We start from the raw sequence: 14,182 nt of genomic DNA on the forward strand, positions 1-14,182 counted from the left end.
ATTAAAGGAGAGAAGAATTGGATGTGCTATTTTACATACTGGGAATAACAGACATGTTGAAACTAAAAGGACATTCACATCCTTAAGAATATTGACTTGTGATGATCATTATTTGAGAAAAAGCTAAGTAGGGGTGACCTAACCTGGCACCTCACACTCATCATCTCATTTAGTCCTCAAAACAAATCTCAGGAGGATGCTGTTATTATCCCATTTTGTCTATGAGGAAATTGAAGTTAAAAGAAGTTAAGGAATTACCCAAGCTTGGCCTCTCCCCTAGGATGGTCTGACTCCAAATCCTATGTTCTTTCCACCGAGATTCCCTGACATGGGATATTTCAGAAAGAAGTCACACTGGGAGTATTTTGATAAAGCACAATTAAAACTATTCTGCATCCCATTAGAAGCTCAAGGGTTTCTTTTGGTACATTATTCCATTTTGCTTCCCTAAGGTGATATTTGAAGAATTCATCAAACACAAATCTGGCTGAAATGCAGCCCCTCGGACCTATACTCCCTGCACTTCTCTTCTGTCTGAACCTCAATGCCTCCTGCACCTGGAGGTGGCCCTTCTGTGTCTTTTTATAACATAAAACAAAACATATTCCATGTTGACTTCCTTTTCCTCTCTGCCAAAGCGCTATTCCTTTTAAGCATTTCCATTGTTGACAAAACCCCCTTCTGACAAGAAACTTGGCCTTTTCCTTTCTTTTTCGTGTTTCATGTCTTTTACTATCAACTCCTGCCATTTCTGACCCACTGCATTTCACAGAAAAAAAATAGCTGCTTTTTCAGACCTACACTAAAAGGGAAACACTTTTAATTTCAGATAGTTTGGTTAAGTGCCTTCTTTTCCTCATAGGTCCTTCCTTGACATCAACCAGCCTGTAACACACAAGGTCTCACCCGGTAAGAACAATAATAAAAATACCATAACAAAATCAGAACCGTACTCCTTAGACACTATTGCCTTAATCTACTTCCCTAAAATAATTGTTTCAACTGCTTCTCAAATCAAATGAAAATGCCGTGGTATGGCCTTTCTGTTTCTTCACAAATTAACAAATTAACCCCACCCTTCTATATTGGCTATATTAATACCTTCATGTATAAATTATTTGATCTTCTGCAAGATAAACTCTACCTACCTTTTCCTGAATAATATGTATGTATTTATGTGTATATACACAAATACCTATCTACCACAATATATAGATGCATGTATATGTTTTGCATTTTTACATAATCTGTCTAATGTAGGTATTCATGGTGTTGAAATCCTTATTACCGTCAACCTCAATCTTAATATTAGCTAATAATTGTTTAAGTATGTACTGTAGGGGCACCTGGGTGCCTCAGTCAGTTAAGCGTCTGGCTTCAGCTCAGGTCATGATCTCACAGTTCATGGGTTCAAGCCCTGCGTCGGTCTCTATGCTGACAGCTAGCTCAGAGCCTGGAGCCTGTCTTCAGATTCTGTGTCTCCCTCTCTCTGACCCTCCTCTGCTCACATTGTCTCTCTGTCTCTCAAAAATAAATAAAGAACATAAAAAAATTTTTAAAAAAAAAGTATGTACTGTTCAGGTGCTTTACAGACATTATATTATGTAATTATTAAAATAACTCCAGGAGAAAGAAAAGATAGTGAAATAACTAAGTAAAGGTAGGACCTGTAAATAACTAATAAGAAGGGCAGTAGGTCCCTGATCTGTTGTTTGCTGTGTTTCCCATTACTCAGATATAGTTTCAAGAAAATCTGCCAATAAAATCAAATCAAAATCTTAAGTCAATTTTGGAAATGTATACACTCAGTAAACTACCACTCTGTTCTAGATAAAAGCATTTCCGTCACCTCAGAAAGTTTTCACTTGCTCTGTCCAGCCAATCTCCCATCAACATAAGTGATTAGGGTTCTAATTTCTAATATCATAGATTAGTTTTACCTTCTATTGAATTTTATGTAGGTTGAGTCATACGGTGTGCACAGTTTTATATCTGACTTCCTTCTCTTCATGATTTTGAGGTTCACTCGTGTTTTACATGCATCCTTTGTTCATTTTACTTATTGCTGAGGAGTGATCCATTGTGTGAATATATCACAATTTCTTCATCCATCTGTTGATGGAGATTTGATTTTTCCAGTTATTTTAGATTAGTAAAAACTCTTGTGGACATAAGTTTTCCTCACTGAAGTAAAAAATTGACCTGAAAAAGTGACATTGCCCTTTGACTTTCATCCCACCAGGTTTAACTTATTAAGCTTTCTTCTGCTGCTGGATTGCAGTTACCATGAGGAAAAGGATTATATTCTTTTATCCAGCTCATGACCCACATAAGATCTGCCAGTAAGTATTAGATGAATTAAATGTTGTCAAACTGCTGTTTAAGATAGTTTCTCCAAGAATCTTGTTTTGATACACAAAACCAACCTCTTAGCACTCATGAACATCCTTCCATATTCTTTCTGTGACTTTCGTTTGAGGTTCTCTGGGTTCGTAAGTTTCTCTTGACCTCCTTAGATATACTGGTTTGTATTTTGTGAGTCTCAGGGTCAATCACATGGCCATTGCCCTCTAAATATGGGAGGCTGGCTTACCAGCCTAATCCCAAAATGTAACACACACACACACACACACACACACACACACACACACACACACACATACACACCAGAAACTCTAGGGTGAAGACACCTCAGGGAAGAATCCTGGAATAAGTGTTCATCCAGATTCATCTCTTTGTAAAATTATCTCCCTAAGGGATGAGGATAAAATATGAAAGAGGAGGGGAAAGTCAAGGACCCTCACTCTTAACACTGAGCAGAAACAGTATAAATCAGGAGCCATGGCAGTGTCCCAAACTAGCCACTAACATGTACTTCTTTAATTCTCAAAATCATATTTTAAAAGAATCACAAGATAAGCCTGGAAAAATCTTCCAACAAATTAAAATATAAAACCTACCAATGTATGAAAACAAAAGTTAAATTTTCTGTTCTCTCACAGCGTCAGAGTATGACAGAAAGGATTGAGCCTTAGAACACACAAATAGGTTTGTTGTTTTTTGGTTTTTGGTTTTTGGTCTTTATTTTGAGACAGAGAGAGAGAGAGAGAGAGAGAGAGAGAGTTAGCAAACAGGCGAGGGGTAGAAAAGGAAGAGAGAATCTTAAGCCGGACCCAAACTGCCAGTGCAAAGCTGACATGGGGCCCAAACCCACAAGCCATGAGGTCATGACCTGAGCCAATTCAAGAGTTGGTCAGTGACCCGACTGAGCCACCCAGGCACCCCAGAACACACAAATAGTTCTTAAATTTTAGTGTGCAGAAGTACCTGGAGATGTGTGGAAAACCCCTATTCCCAAGCCTTACATTCAAGTATTCTAATTAAATAATTAAATAACTATGGCATGGTAATCACATTTTAAGTCAATGTACCAGGTGATTTGTGGACAGACGTGTAGACTTTGGCTACTCAAAGTGTGGTCCTTGGACCAGCAGCATCATTATCACCTGTGAGCCTTATTAAAAATGCAGTAGTTTGGAGTCATCCCTACACCAACAAAATCAGAATCTACATGTTAAGAAAATTTCCAGATGATTCTTGCATCTTTTCCAGTTTGAGAAGTACTGCTTCAGGTACTCAGCACACTGTGAGACATGCTGCCTATACAAACCAAGTAGGGATGATCCTGTTAGTTATTTTTGTTCCTATAAGATTCTAATTATGTGGTAGCACAATATGAAAACATCAAGAGACAACATTTAGCATTTGTTGAGCACTCCCCACGGGCCAAGCCCACTGTGTTTGGTTCCCCTGATGCTTTATTGCTCCGTTCTGATAACTGGGGAGTGTTGCAGGCTGCAGGAGGGAGCACACCCTTGGGGGACTAGACAGTTCTGGGTTTGAATCTTGAATTTTCTTTAGCTGCTCTATATATAACCTTGACATGCTTTGTAATGTCTCTAATTATTAGCATGGCTTCTTTGGAAATAAGGCTCCACCCCAGCCTTTGGTGAGAAGTCAAAGACCCAGGAGTGAGGTAGCACATGGCACGTAGTTAGTTCTTTCATTTCTGGACCTAATTTCCCCATTTCCCTGACCTCCATGCAGTGCTGATCTGTCACAATTCTATTTGTTTTTTTAAATAATTTACTTCAAATGTAAATATGTTTATTTGCATCCGAGTGCATTTTTTCACATGTTCTGGGTGCATTTTTTCTCTCACTCAAAGAACATTCTACCATTCTGTCCTGCCTTTAGAGTGTTAAAGAGAGTGAGAGATAACTTGACAAAATAATTCTGAGCTCACAATTCCACTGTGACTGGACTATAATGGTATTATATAGTACTAACTCAGCCTTGTTCTCAAATATATTTTGTGTACCTTCCCAACTAGACAGAGTCAGTTACGGAGCCTCTATTCTTTGGTCGACTTGCTGCTGTAAGAAATCTAAGTGTAAAAGGTCGCATCAGAACTGTATTCATATCTTTAGGATATGAATGCTGTTAAGAACTTGAATCTGAATCAGTGCATAAAGAACCCTGTAAATAATTAAATTATTTGCTAGTATGGCTCTGAAATTTGCATGACCACCTGCCCTCCTCTTGCAGGAAACCAAGTTATATTTCTTACAATCTGGGGCTCTGTTTATACATCTGTTGTTGAAACTATTTATTTCATTTAAGACAGAGACTGTAACTTACATCTTTTTCTGCAGCAAGTAACACTCTGCCTGGTACAGAAAAAGTCCTAGAGAGGTTTTTGTCGAAATGAACTAACCACAGGAAGATAGGATATAGGAATTGAGATTTCCTGACCCCAAAAAAGAAATATGCAATGGTACAATATATGATTCCTCCCTATCACAGCTTTATGCCATATCAAACTATTTTAACTATTAATATTGAAGGATTATACTTCAATTCTACTAAGAATAAAATGGTTTTTACCATTAGACATAGAAGAATGTTCATGAATTAAGTAAGCACCTTCTGGCCAAAGCATGTGAGACAATAGAACGCATCCACTAAAGACATCAGAGAACCTTGCTTCAGAGTTAAAACAAAAATAAAAGCACATATATATACAAACGTGTATATACACATATATAGGTGGTTTAGGCAGAGTGTATTATTTTCTGGAGAAAAAAATAAATGAGTGATTTCTCTTAAAATAATAGTAAAATACATACTGAAATAATTTGAAAAGTTAAATATATAAAATTACATGTGCCCCCACCCCGCCCCAATCAGAGACCACCAGAGACAGCCACTGGACTGAAGCTCTATCTTCAAATGTTTAGCTACATGCTGTGAAATCTCAAAATCTATTCATGGCCCAACTCCTTCTTCTCCTCATTACTATCTTGTCTTACTCATGAAATGATCCCTGCCATTGTTTATGACATACAGTATTGGTTTATTGTAAATTTGAAACTCAAAATGTCATTTACAATAGCATAACGAAAATGAAAGGTTGTAAGAATGAACATAACAAAATATATGTGAGTCCTTTAGCTAAAATTTGCGTAACTTTACTGCAATACTTAAAAATAGTGTCTTACAGTAGACAAACCCAATATAGTAAAATTGTCACTTTCTCCCAAATTGATCTATAGATTTGATACAATTGCAAAGCAAACTCTCTACTGGTATATTTCAAAGAACTTGACAAGCTTATTTTAGACGATTTAAGGAATCGAAGAGACCTAAGAAACTTAAGACACTGATAAAGAAGAATGATCAGGTAAGATTTTTAATACTAATTAAAACAGTGTGAGGGCTCCTGGGTGGCTCAGGCCAGTGAGCATCCGACTTCCACTCAGGTCATGATTCCACAGTTCACGAGTTGGAGCCCTGCTTTGGGCTCTGTGCCGACAGCTCAGAGCCTGGAGCCTGTTTTAGATTCTGTGTCTCCCTCTCTCTCTGCCCCTCCCCCACCCACACTCTGTCTCTCTCTCTCTGTCTCAAAAATAAACATTAAAATTTTTTTAAAAATTAAAAAAAACTGTGGTATTGGCACAGAATTGATCAAAAGGACAGAGAGAAGCCAGAAACAGGCTTAAACATGGAAACCTATTTTATGATGTGGCTAGTAATGAAAATCAGTGAGAAAATGTTAAGTATTCAAAAAATAGTGTTGGAAAAATTTATTTTTAATTGAAGTGTAGTTGACCTAGAATAGTATATTAGTTTCAGGTAAACAACAATAAACAACAACATTTATACACACAGCAAAGCAGCCACCACAATAAATCTAGCTACCATCGAGCACCACACAAAACTGTTTGAATATGATTAACCATTGTCTCTGGGCCCTACATTGCATCCTGTGTCTTACTTGTTTTATAACTGGAATTTTGCACCTTTTAACCTCCTTACCCTATTTCGCCTCCCTCCCTGGCGACGACCAGATTTTCTATTATCTATGTATCTGTTTCTGTTTTGTTTATTTTGCTTTTTAAAATCCACATATAAGTGAAATCATATGGTATTATTAATAACAAATTTGTTATAAAGTTGTTATAAATTAAAATCAATTTATTATCTCTATGGAAGAAAAACTTAAAATATATTCCTAATATAATGTGTGAAAAATAATTTCGGCAAAGTCAAAGACAAATTTAAATAGGCAAATTTTTAAACCTTTAGAATAAGATATAGAATCATTTTTGTTCAATGCTGCATATTATAGGATTTACTAAACAATACACAAAAAAGCATAAAGGACACAAATGAATATTTAGAAAATTGATTATAATAAAATTATGAATGTCTGCTCATCAGAGTACAGTATTTAAAGAATATAAAGAAAACTCATTTAATGGGAGAAGACATTTGCAACATATTAACTGACAACATTTACTGTCACTACAAATCAGTAGGAAGATGTGGAAATAATTTCTTTCAGTGTGCAGAAGACTTGAACAAGCTCTTTAGAAAAGAGCAAATATCAGTTACCATTAAATATATGGAATGATGTGTGAACTTATTGGCAATTAAAACAATGCAGGAAAATCCACAATGAATGACCATGTCATAGACACAAAATTAGAAAAAACTAAAAATTCTGAGATAATTCGTGTTGTCAAGCATGTAGAACAATGGCAAGTCCTATATATTATTGATAGAAAATTTGCTCAATTTTCTAGTCCAGCCTCTGTCAAACAGAAGCTATTCCACAGAGACATCAGGAAATATGTATAAGAATCTGTAATATTACTGTTTATAACAAGAGGAAGAAAAAAACTAGACATAGTTCAACAGTAAAATGGATATAGAAAGCATGGAATAGTCACAAAGAGAATATCATAATGAAATTCAATCATAGCTACTTTATCAACAACCAATTAAGTGAAAAACAGTTGTTCAGAGCATGATGCCATTATTCTATTTATATAAAGTTAAAAAAATGCAACTAGGGAATTTACTCAAAGATGTGCATATATGTGTCAAAACTATTAAAAGTGAATTATTAACACAACACTCAGAAAACAGAACACTTAGGTAGGAGTAATGGGAGAGGAAAAAGATTGGAAAATTACTCAGATTTTGCAGGGAGGATACATTGATGCTATTCTTTGTAGTATATAAGTCATAAACACTCTTGTAAGACATGTATCACATTTCTAAAATTCCTTTTAAAAAATGCACAGAAGTAAGATGATATTCGGATAAAACAATCACCCAGCAACTATTGGGAGTCTTTTAGGGAAGAGGGGATGGTGTCCCATCTTGGTGGAGACAGAAAAGAATCAATGACCAGAGAGAGACGTAAAGTGCATTTCTTTCAATTGACAGTATTTGTTGGCTTCACAATTTAATATTGTGATTGAATGAAACAGGTTTTCAAACATGATTCCCAGTTTTGGGGCACCTGGGTGGCTCAGTTGTTTGAGAGTCCCACTTCAGCTCAGGTCATGATCTTGTGGTTCATGGGTTCAAATTCCATGCTTCAGATCCTCTGCCCCCTTCTCTCTCTGCCCCTACCCTGCTCACATGTGCTCTCCCTCAAAAATAAATAAACACACAAAAAAAGAATACTTGCCGGTTCACTCCTTGTTCAACTTAGTGGATGTTGGAACCATTTGTAGAAAAAGGAAACACTGACGTTAGTTTAGGAAAGTATTTTTTACTCCTATAGCTTTGATAACTTGACCGAAATACAGATTTCACTCAGTGAAAGTTTGCTAAAGAAATGAGATTAAAGTTTTGGAGCCAAGGTGATCTCATCTAGCTAGAATTTCCTATTGTAATAATTTTATTATCTTGAAATACTCCTGTATGCAGTCCACAGGGTATGCTTGTTTGTCTGCGAGCCCAAACATAAGCTTGATGGTTTTGCCAGTTAGCACTGTATTTCCTCCCGGCAACAAATCCCACTCTCTTGCCCTCCTTTGTGATACTGTAGCTGGACCCTCGAAACATTTCTTCTTTGCAGCTGGAACAAGATTAAGCTTTGTAACTTGATGGCACTAGAGGGACACTACAGGAGGGAGGGAGTTCTTTTCTTAGTTCTAGTGGACTTTCTCCTCCTGCTCTCGCAGCACGTGGCAGATAAGCAAGAACACTCATTTACACTCACCTGCAAATGGATTTCAGGGGCTGCCCAGGGGGCAGTTTTCCAGAGTGTTCTAGTGGTGTCCCGGAAAACAGCTTTTCAGTGGTTCTTACCGGCATGGTACCTGGTAGCTTCCTGCCTTCCAGCCCTATCTGGCAGCATCGCAGCAAATTTCTCTGCCACTAAAGCTACCGTTTTACACCAAAGTCTGAATCTCAACCTTTGTAGGGGATAGAGAACATCTTCTAAATGTCTTCCTTCTTTAGGTACTCTTGTCTTATCCCTAGAGGTAGTGACAGCTTCTAAACTCCCCTATTCTGGAATTCTTTAGCATCCTCTTTACTCCTTAGTAGTTAATCTGTTGTTATTTAATAATTCTCTCTATTAAATTAACCCTATTCAGTTTACTGTGTGATCTCTATTTCCTGACTGAACCCTGACTGATAGTAGGATCAAACCTCTTTTGCTGATGAGTGTCCTACAAAATGTTTCCAGAACGACTTGACCTATCTCCACTTCTGTATTATATTCTAATCCCCTCTAATCAAAGGCTACCCTAGAATTTTGTTTGAATAGTATCTGTTTTCTTCTACCTTTAAGTGAATAGGTTTTGCACCTTTTACACAAAGACTATGACTCTTTGTTCTGACCTTTGGTGGCAGGGAAATTATCTCTGAAGAGTCACTCAAGAAGGCAGGATAATCCAGTTCTCACTGAATATGCTTTTAGATCAGAAAGCTACATGTTCTCTTTGAATAGTGAAAATAAATAGTAAAAGATAAATTTTAAAAAGCCAATATGTTTCAACAAATGATATATTCATGTGCCATGGAGAATAAATGACTTCAATAATCATAAATGAATGCTGCTGGAATCACAATTTTTTTCCCAAATCAGACTTTATTCTGTGTGATAAGTAAACTACGTGTCATCCATTGACTTTTGCCTTCCTTTGCCCCTGTGTTTCTGCTACTGAAAATGAAAGCTTATGCCCTCCACCCCCACTCTCTTTTCCCTACATGATTAATAGCACTTGCTAATCACCTGTCTCTTTCTGCATAGTTCATTGCAAGTGTGAGAAATATTGTCAGAAACTAAATGAACCTTTTGGAGTTGACTGATTTCTCCCAATTTTTGTGATTTTACCCAGCATCTGAATGGCAATTTATTTTAAAGAAAAAGAAGAAAATTCTCCCCAAGATTCTGACTTCTGATTCCTCCCAAAGCAGAAAACACACAATCTAAATAAAGTTGTTTCCAGAATTTACCTGATAAAACCTTTTGCTTTGTAAGGCATTATCAAAATACATTTAAAAACAATTTAATTGTTTCTTTTATTATTATTGTTCCACTTACTGATTGAGCCAAATGTGAATAAGCTGTATTTTATCCAGCTGACTCCCCTCCTAAGCTTATTGTCCCATTCAAGCCACCAAATTTGTGGACAAATATAAAACTTTATTTATTTTTTTAAATGTTTATTGATTCATTTTTGAGAGAGTGAGAGAGAGAGAGAGAGGGGGAAAGAGAGAGACAAAGAGCGTACAAGGAAGGGAGGAGCAGAGACAGACAGAGAATCTAAAGCAGGCTCTAGGCTCCAAGCTGTCAGCACAGAGCCTGATGTAGGGCTCGAACTCACAAATCATGAGATCATGACCTGAACCGAAGTTGGACCCTTAATCCAACTTAGTTGGCCCCACCTACACATCCCAACGAATATAACATTTTAGATCTAACACATGTTGTTTGTAAACAGAATGAGATATTCAGGGTATCACTGAATTTTGTGAGTATGTCTAAGCTGGAAGGTGGGAGGACAGAAAGAGAGGGAGACACAGAATCTGAAGCAGGCTCTACACTCTGAGCTGTCAGCACAGAGCCCGACACAGGGCTTGAACTTCTGAACCATGCGATCATGACCTGAGCCAAAGTCAGATGCTTAACCGACTGAGCCCCCTCAGGTGCCTCTCATTGATAATCTTTATTCAACAAATACATGTTCAGTAGCTCTTAATGGCCCAGGAGTTATACTGCATATATATGATAGTGAATGAAATAAGAACAGAAAGTAATAAAAGAAAAAAAGAAACTCTAGTAATATGCACTTGATGAGCCCAAATCCAAATTTATTCCCTAGGAGAAAGATACCTGCAAATTACTAGTGATTTCCAGTTTCTCAGCAGTTAATCATGTCTCCCACAAAAGAAATCATTAAGGAATCATATCTCTAAATTCTATTCAGGATTCTATACTGGACTTAAAGGTTTCATGAACAATCAAGAAGGGATTTTATTATTTATTTATTTTTTATTTAAAAAATTTTTATTTTGAGAGAGAGAGAGAGAGTATGATCCATGGGCATGCGTGGAAGAAGGGCAGAAAAAGAGCAAGAGAGAGATTCCTGCCCAAGTAGGCTCCACGCTGTCAGAGCAGAGTCTGACACAGGGCTGGGTCTTATGAACCGTGAAATCATGACCTGAGCTGAAATCAAGAGTTAGACATTTAACCAAGTGAGCCACCCAGGTGCCCCAAGAAGGGATTTTAGTAAAATTATAAATGTATTAAGAGAAGGGAGGGAAACGTAGCAGTAACTCATGTTTCTCTAGCTCCTGATATCCAGTTACAGTCTGTAGAGTACTTGATAGGCTTTGAAAGTAGCGGTTGGTTACACAAAGGTGTTTTATTTTAGAAAAATGAGATTTCTTATGGCCTTTAATATGTTGATGTTATTTCTGATCATCCAAGGTTTTATAATATGTATCATTTTCCAAATATACTGAGTCACAGAACAACTTTCCTTCACAGACCATCTTCTTGAACAAGTCACTAGGAGAAAAATAAGGTAGTCTATTGGTTAAGAAAGGGTTTTGTGGTCTGACAGTAACTCGTTCAATATCTCACATGGAATAAAGGACTTGACATCTCTGAGCTATTGTGATCTCATCTGTAAAATAGAATTAATTGCATATACTCGTAGAATGGTTAACAAAATCAAATTAGATATCCTATATAACAATTTTGCAAAGAACACACATTTGTGTATGTATGTGTGTGTATAAAAATAAACAGATACCCAACACATAGCTATGAAGATAGAACCTCCAGTATATGCAAAGGAACTGGATTAACGCAGAAATCAACAAAACTGCTTGAATGGCATAATTTGAGAAGCACAGGACCAACGGTACATTTCCCTGCGCTATTTTATTTATTTTATTTCAAACCTCATCTCTCCCTTCTCATATCGTGCCTCAAGATGTGTTGTCTGTGACCCTATTCCTCTCCCTAGACAACAACCGAAGAGGTCCTGGTCTTTCATTCTTAACTAGAAGTTAATGTGCTCATTATCCATAAACTTTACTGAGAATTTCTTAAAGAATGGCCCTAACTCAGGGATATATTTAATTGAAAAGACAATACCTGAAGATAAAAAGAATCTTAAAGATCCAACATAATGAATCTCTAACGAAGAAAAGATAGGAAGTCGTTTTGGGGACCGAGAGATCTTTTTATCTTCTGCACAGACCTATGGCTAAGATAAACATAGGCTTCTGCAAATGTGCAATTCTTATTTAGCTGTTTTAAGCTAAGTTTCTAGCACAGTTCAAGAACACAGTTCTGAGCAAAATCCCGCTTTGTCCCCAACACCTATTTTTAGTAGTAGGCGCATCAGTTTTTACCATCCTTGCTCTTACCCCCTCACCCACCATTCAAATCCCAGTGCTTTCAAGGAGTGACTACAACCATTTTTAGCACAGCATCTCTGACAGGTGGGCACCACCTAATCTAAACATTAACTTTCTATTCTCTTCTGAGCAGGGTATTTATTTAAAATGTCACACCCTCATAAAAATGTCTAATTTTTATGAGAAACAATGTTTATTCCAAAATGACAGCATATACTTGAATAGGCTAGGCTCAAATTATACCAGTCTTGTAGACTTCATGAATTTTAAATTACATGATACGATAGACTACAATATATAGACACTTCCGTGTGTTTGGTTTTCTCTTTTTTTCTAGTTTAATATTCTTTTATTATGATTGTGTGATAACATCAAATGTTGAAATGTTACTTATTGGAAATGGCAGATAATCATAAGGAAAACTGTGGGAGTTGTTAAAATTCCTGAATATGAATAATAGTCCCTGCTATTTATAAAGCACCTTTCTTCTCAAAAACCAAAATTTGCTTTCATGGTATTTTTCTGTGACATATATGTCTCTCTTTGGAATAAGAAGGGGCTATACTACTATTCATTTGGTGAATTAGACTCTATAGAAGGGAGACCAATTCAGTGCCCTGAAACTCAAGAGTGAGTAACACACACGATATTAGAATTCAAGTATCTGAATTGACGCTCACTCATTTGCTAGGTTGAATGTACCTTATTTCATTCATTGATAGTTAAATGTTAGCTCTGTTATTGCATCTAGAGATGGTATATTAACCAAAAAAGGTGTTACTTTTTTTAATGCCACATAAAGTATTGTAATAACAGAATACAATTTTGCTTTTCTTTTTTTAATGCTGGTTTATTTATTGAGAGAGAGTGAGTGAGTGCCTGAGGAGGGGAGAGGCAGAGAGAGAGGGGGAGAGAGAGAGAATCCCAAGTAGGCTCCATGCTCAGCACAGAGCTGGATGCAGGGCTCAATCTCGTGACTGTTAGATCATGATCTGAGCTGAAATTGAGAGTAAAAGCTTAACTGAATGAACTACCCAGGCCCCAGTTTTTCTTCTCAATGTAATTATTTTTGAGTTTTTAGACTAGAGAGACAATAAAACACTGATATAAAAATACCATGTGTTTCTTTTTTGAAAAAGCACCTGTATGACAGTGTTATATGACAAATAAAGGAAAGAAGTCTCTTTGAGTGGTAAAAAAAAATGAGTGACATTATTTCAGAGAAAACCATATGGAATTATTCTAAATAAGTAGAATCTCAGTAGGGAAGAATATTCAGAGGTTTTTATTCTATTACACTGTGACACATTTAGTATAGATGTTATTCGTGGGGCACTGGTACATTCTCTTGAGGGGAGAAAAAGTCATGATTTGCAGCATTTGTCCGCTTCTGTGTTGCACAGATTCCCATCATGGCCAATTTCATGTTGCCAAGGAGTCCCCGAACAAGAAGTGGAGGAGATACACAGGCCAGCATGGCCTGACACTTGCACATTACTGGATGTTGTACGCCAGGCCATATATCTATTGCCATTTGTGGGGCCACCACAATGCACTGAGACAACCTTCAACTACAAGGACGGCAGTTAGTCAGCAGCCGTGCTCCAGAACCATCATATTTGTGCAGAGGACATACCTCTTAGGATGACGCCCAGCCAATGGCCAGACGGCAGGGATGCTAAGGCAAGCCTATTCCTGGAAGATTTGAAATGCCCTCTGACAACACACTTTGACTCAAGTACTTCGCAATGGCTTTGCCAGACCTTTTCTTTGGCCCCTTCGCTATATGAGACACTTCTGCCTTATCCCTGTTTCCTCTCTCCCTTTAATTTAAGGACAGACCTGCACTGAATTCTCATGGTTCTCCCAGTCTTTCCCATTTTCTTTCATAGGTATTTCCCCTAATAAAATCCGTGCATGCTTAATTCCATCTTCTTGT

The 14,182-nt window shown here is 37.1% G+C and overlaps 1 long non-coding RNA gene across 1 annotated transcript; it reads left to right on the forward strand.

The window, feature by feature from the left end:
• Positions 1 to 893: 893 nt before the first annotated feature.
• LOC115292864 lies at positions 894 to 14,168 on the forward strand. Its single transcript, XR_003909180.1, has 4 exons — positions 894 to 909; positions 2,243 to 2,342; positions 5,616 to 5,743; positions 13,647 to 14,168. It is a non-coding gene; the product is annotated as an uncharacterized LOC115292864 (long non-coding RNA).
• Positions 14,169 to 14,182: the final 14 nt, after the last annotated feature.

Source organism: Suricata suricatta, chromosome 5 (assembly GCF_006229205.1).
Source record: "Suricata suricatta isolate VVHF042 chromosome 5, meerkat_22Aug2017_6uvM2_HiC, whole genome shotgun sequence".
NCBI lineage: Eukaryota > Metazoa > Chordata > Mammalia > Carnivora > Herpestidae > Suricata > Suricata suricatta.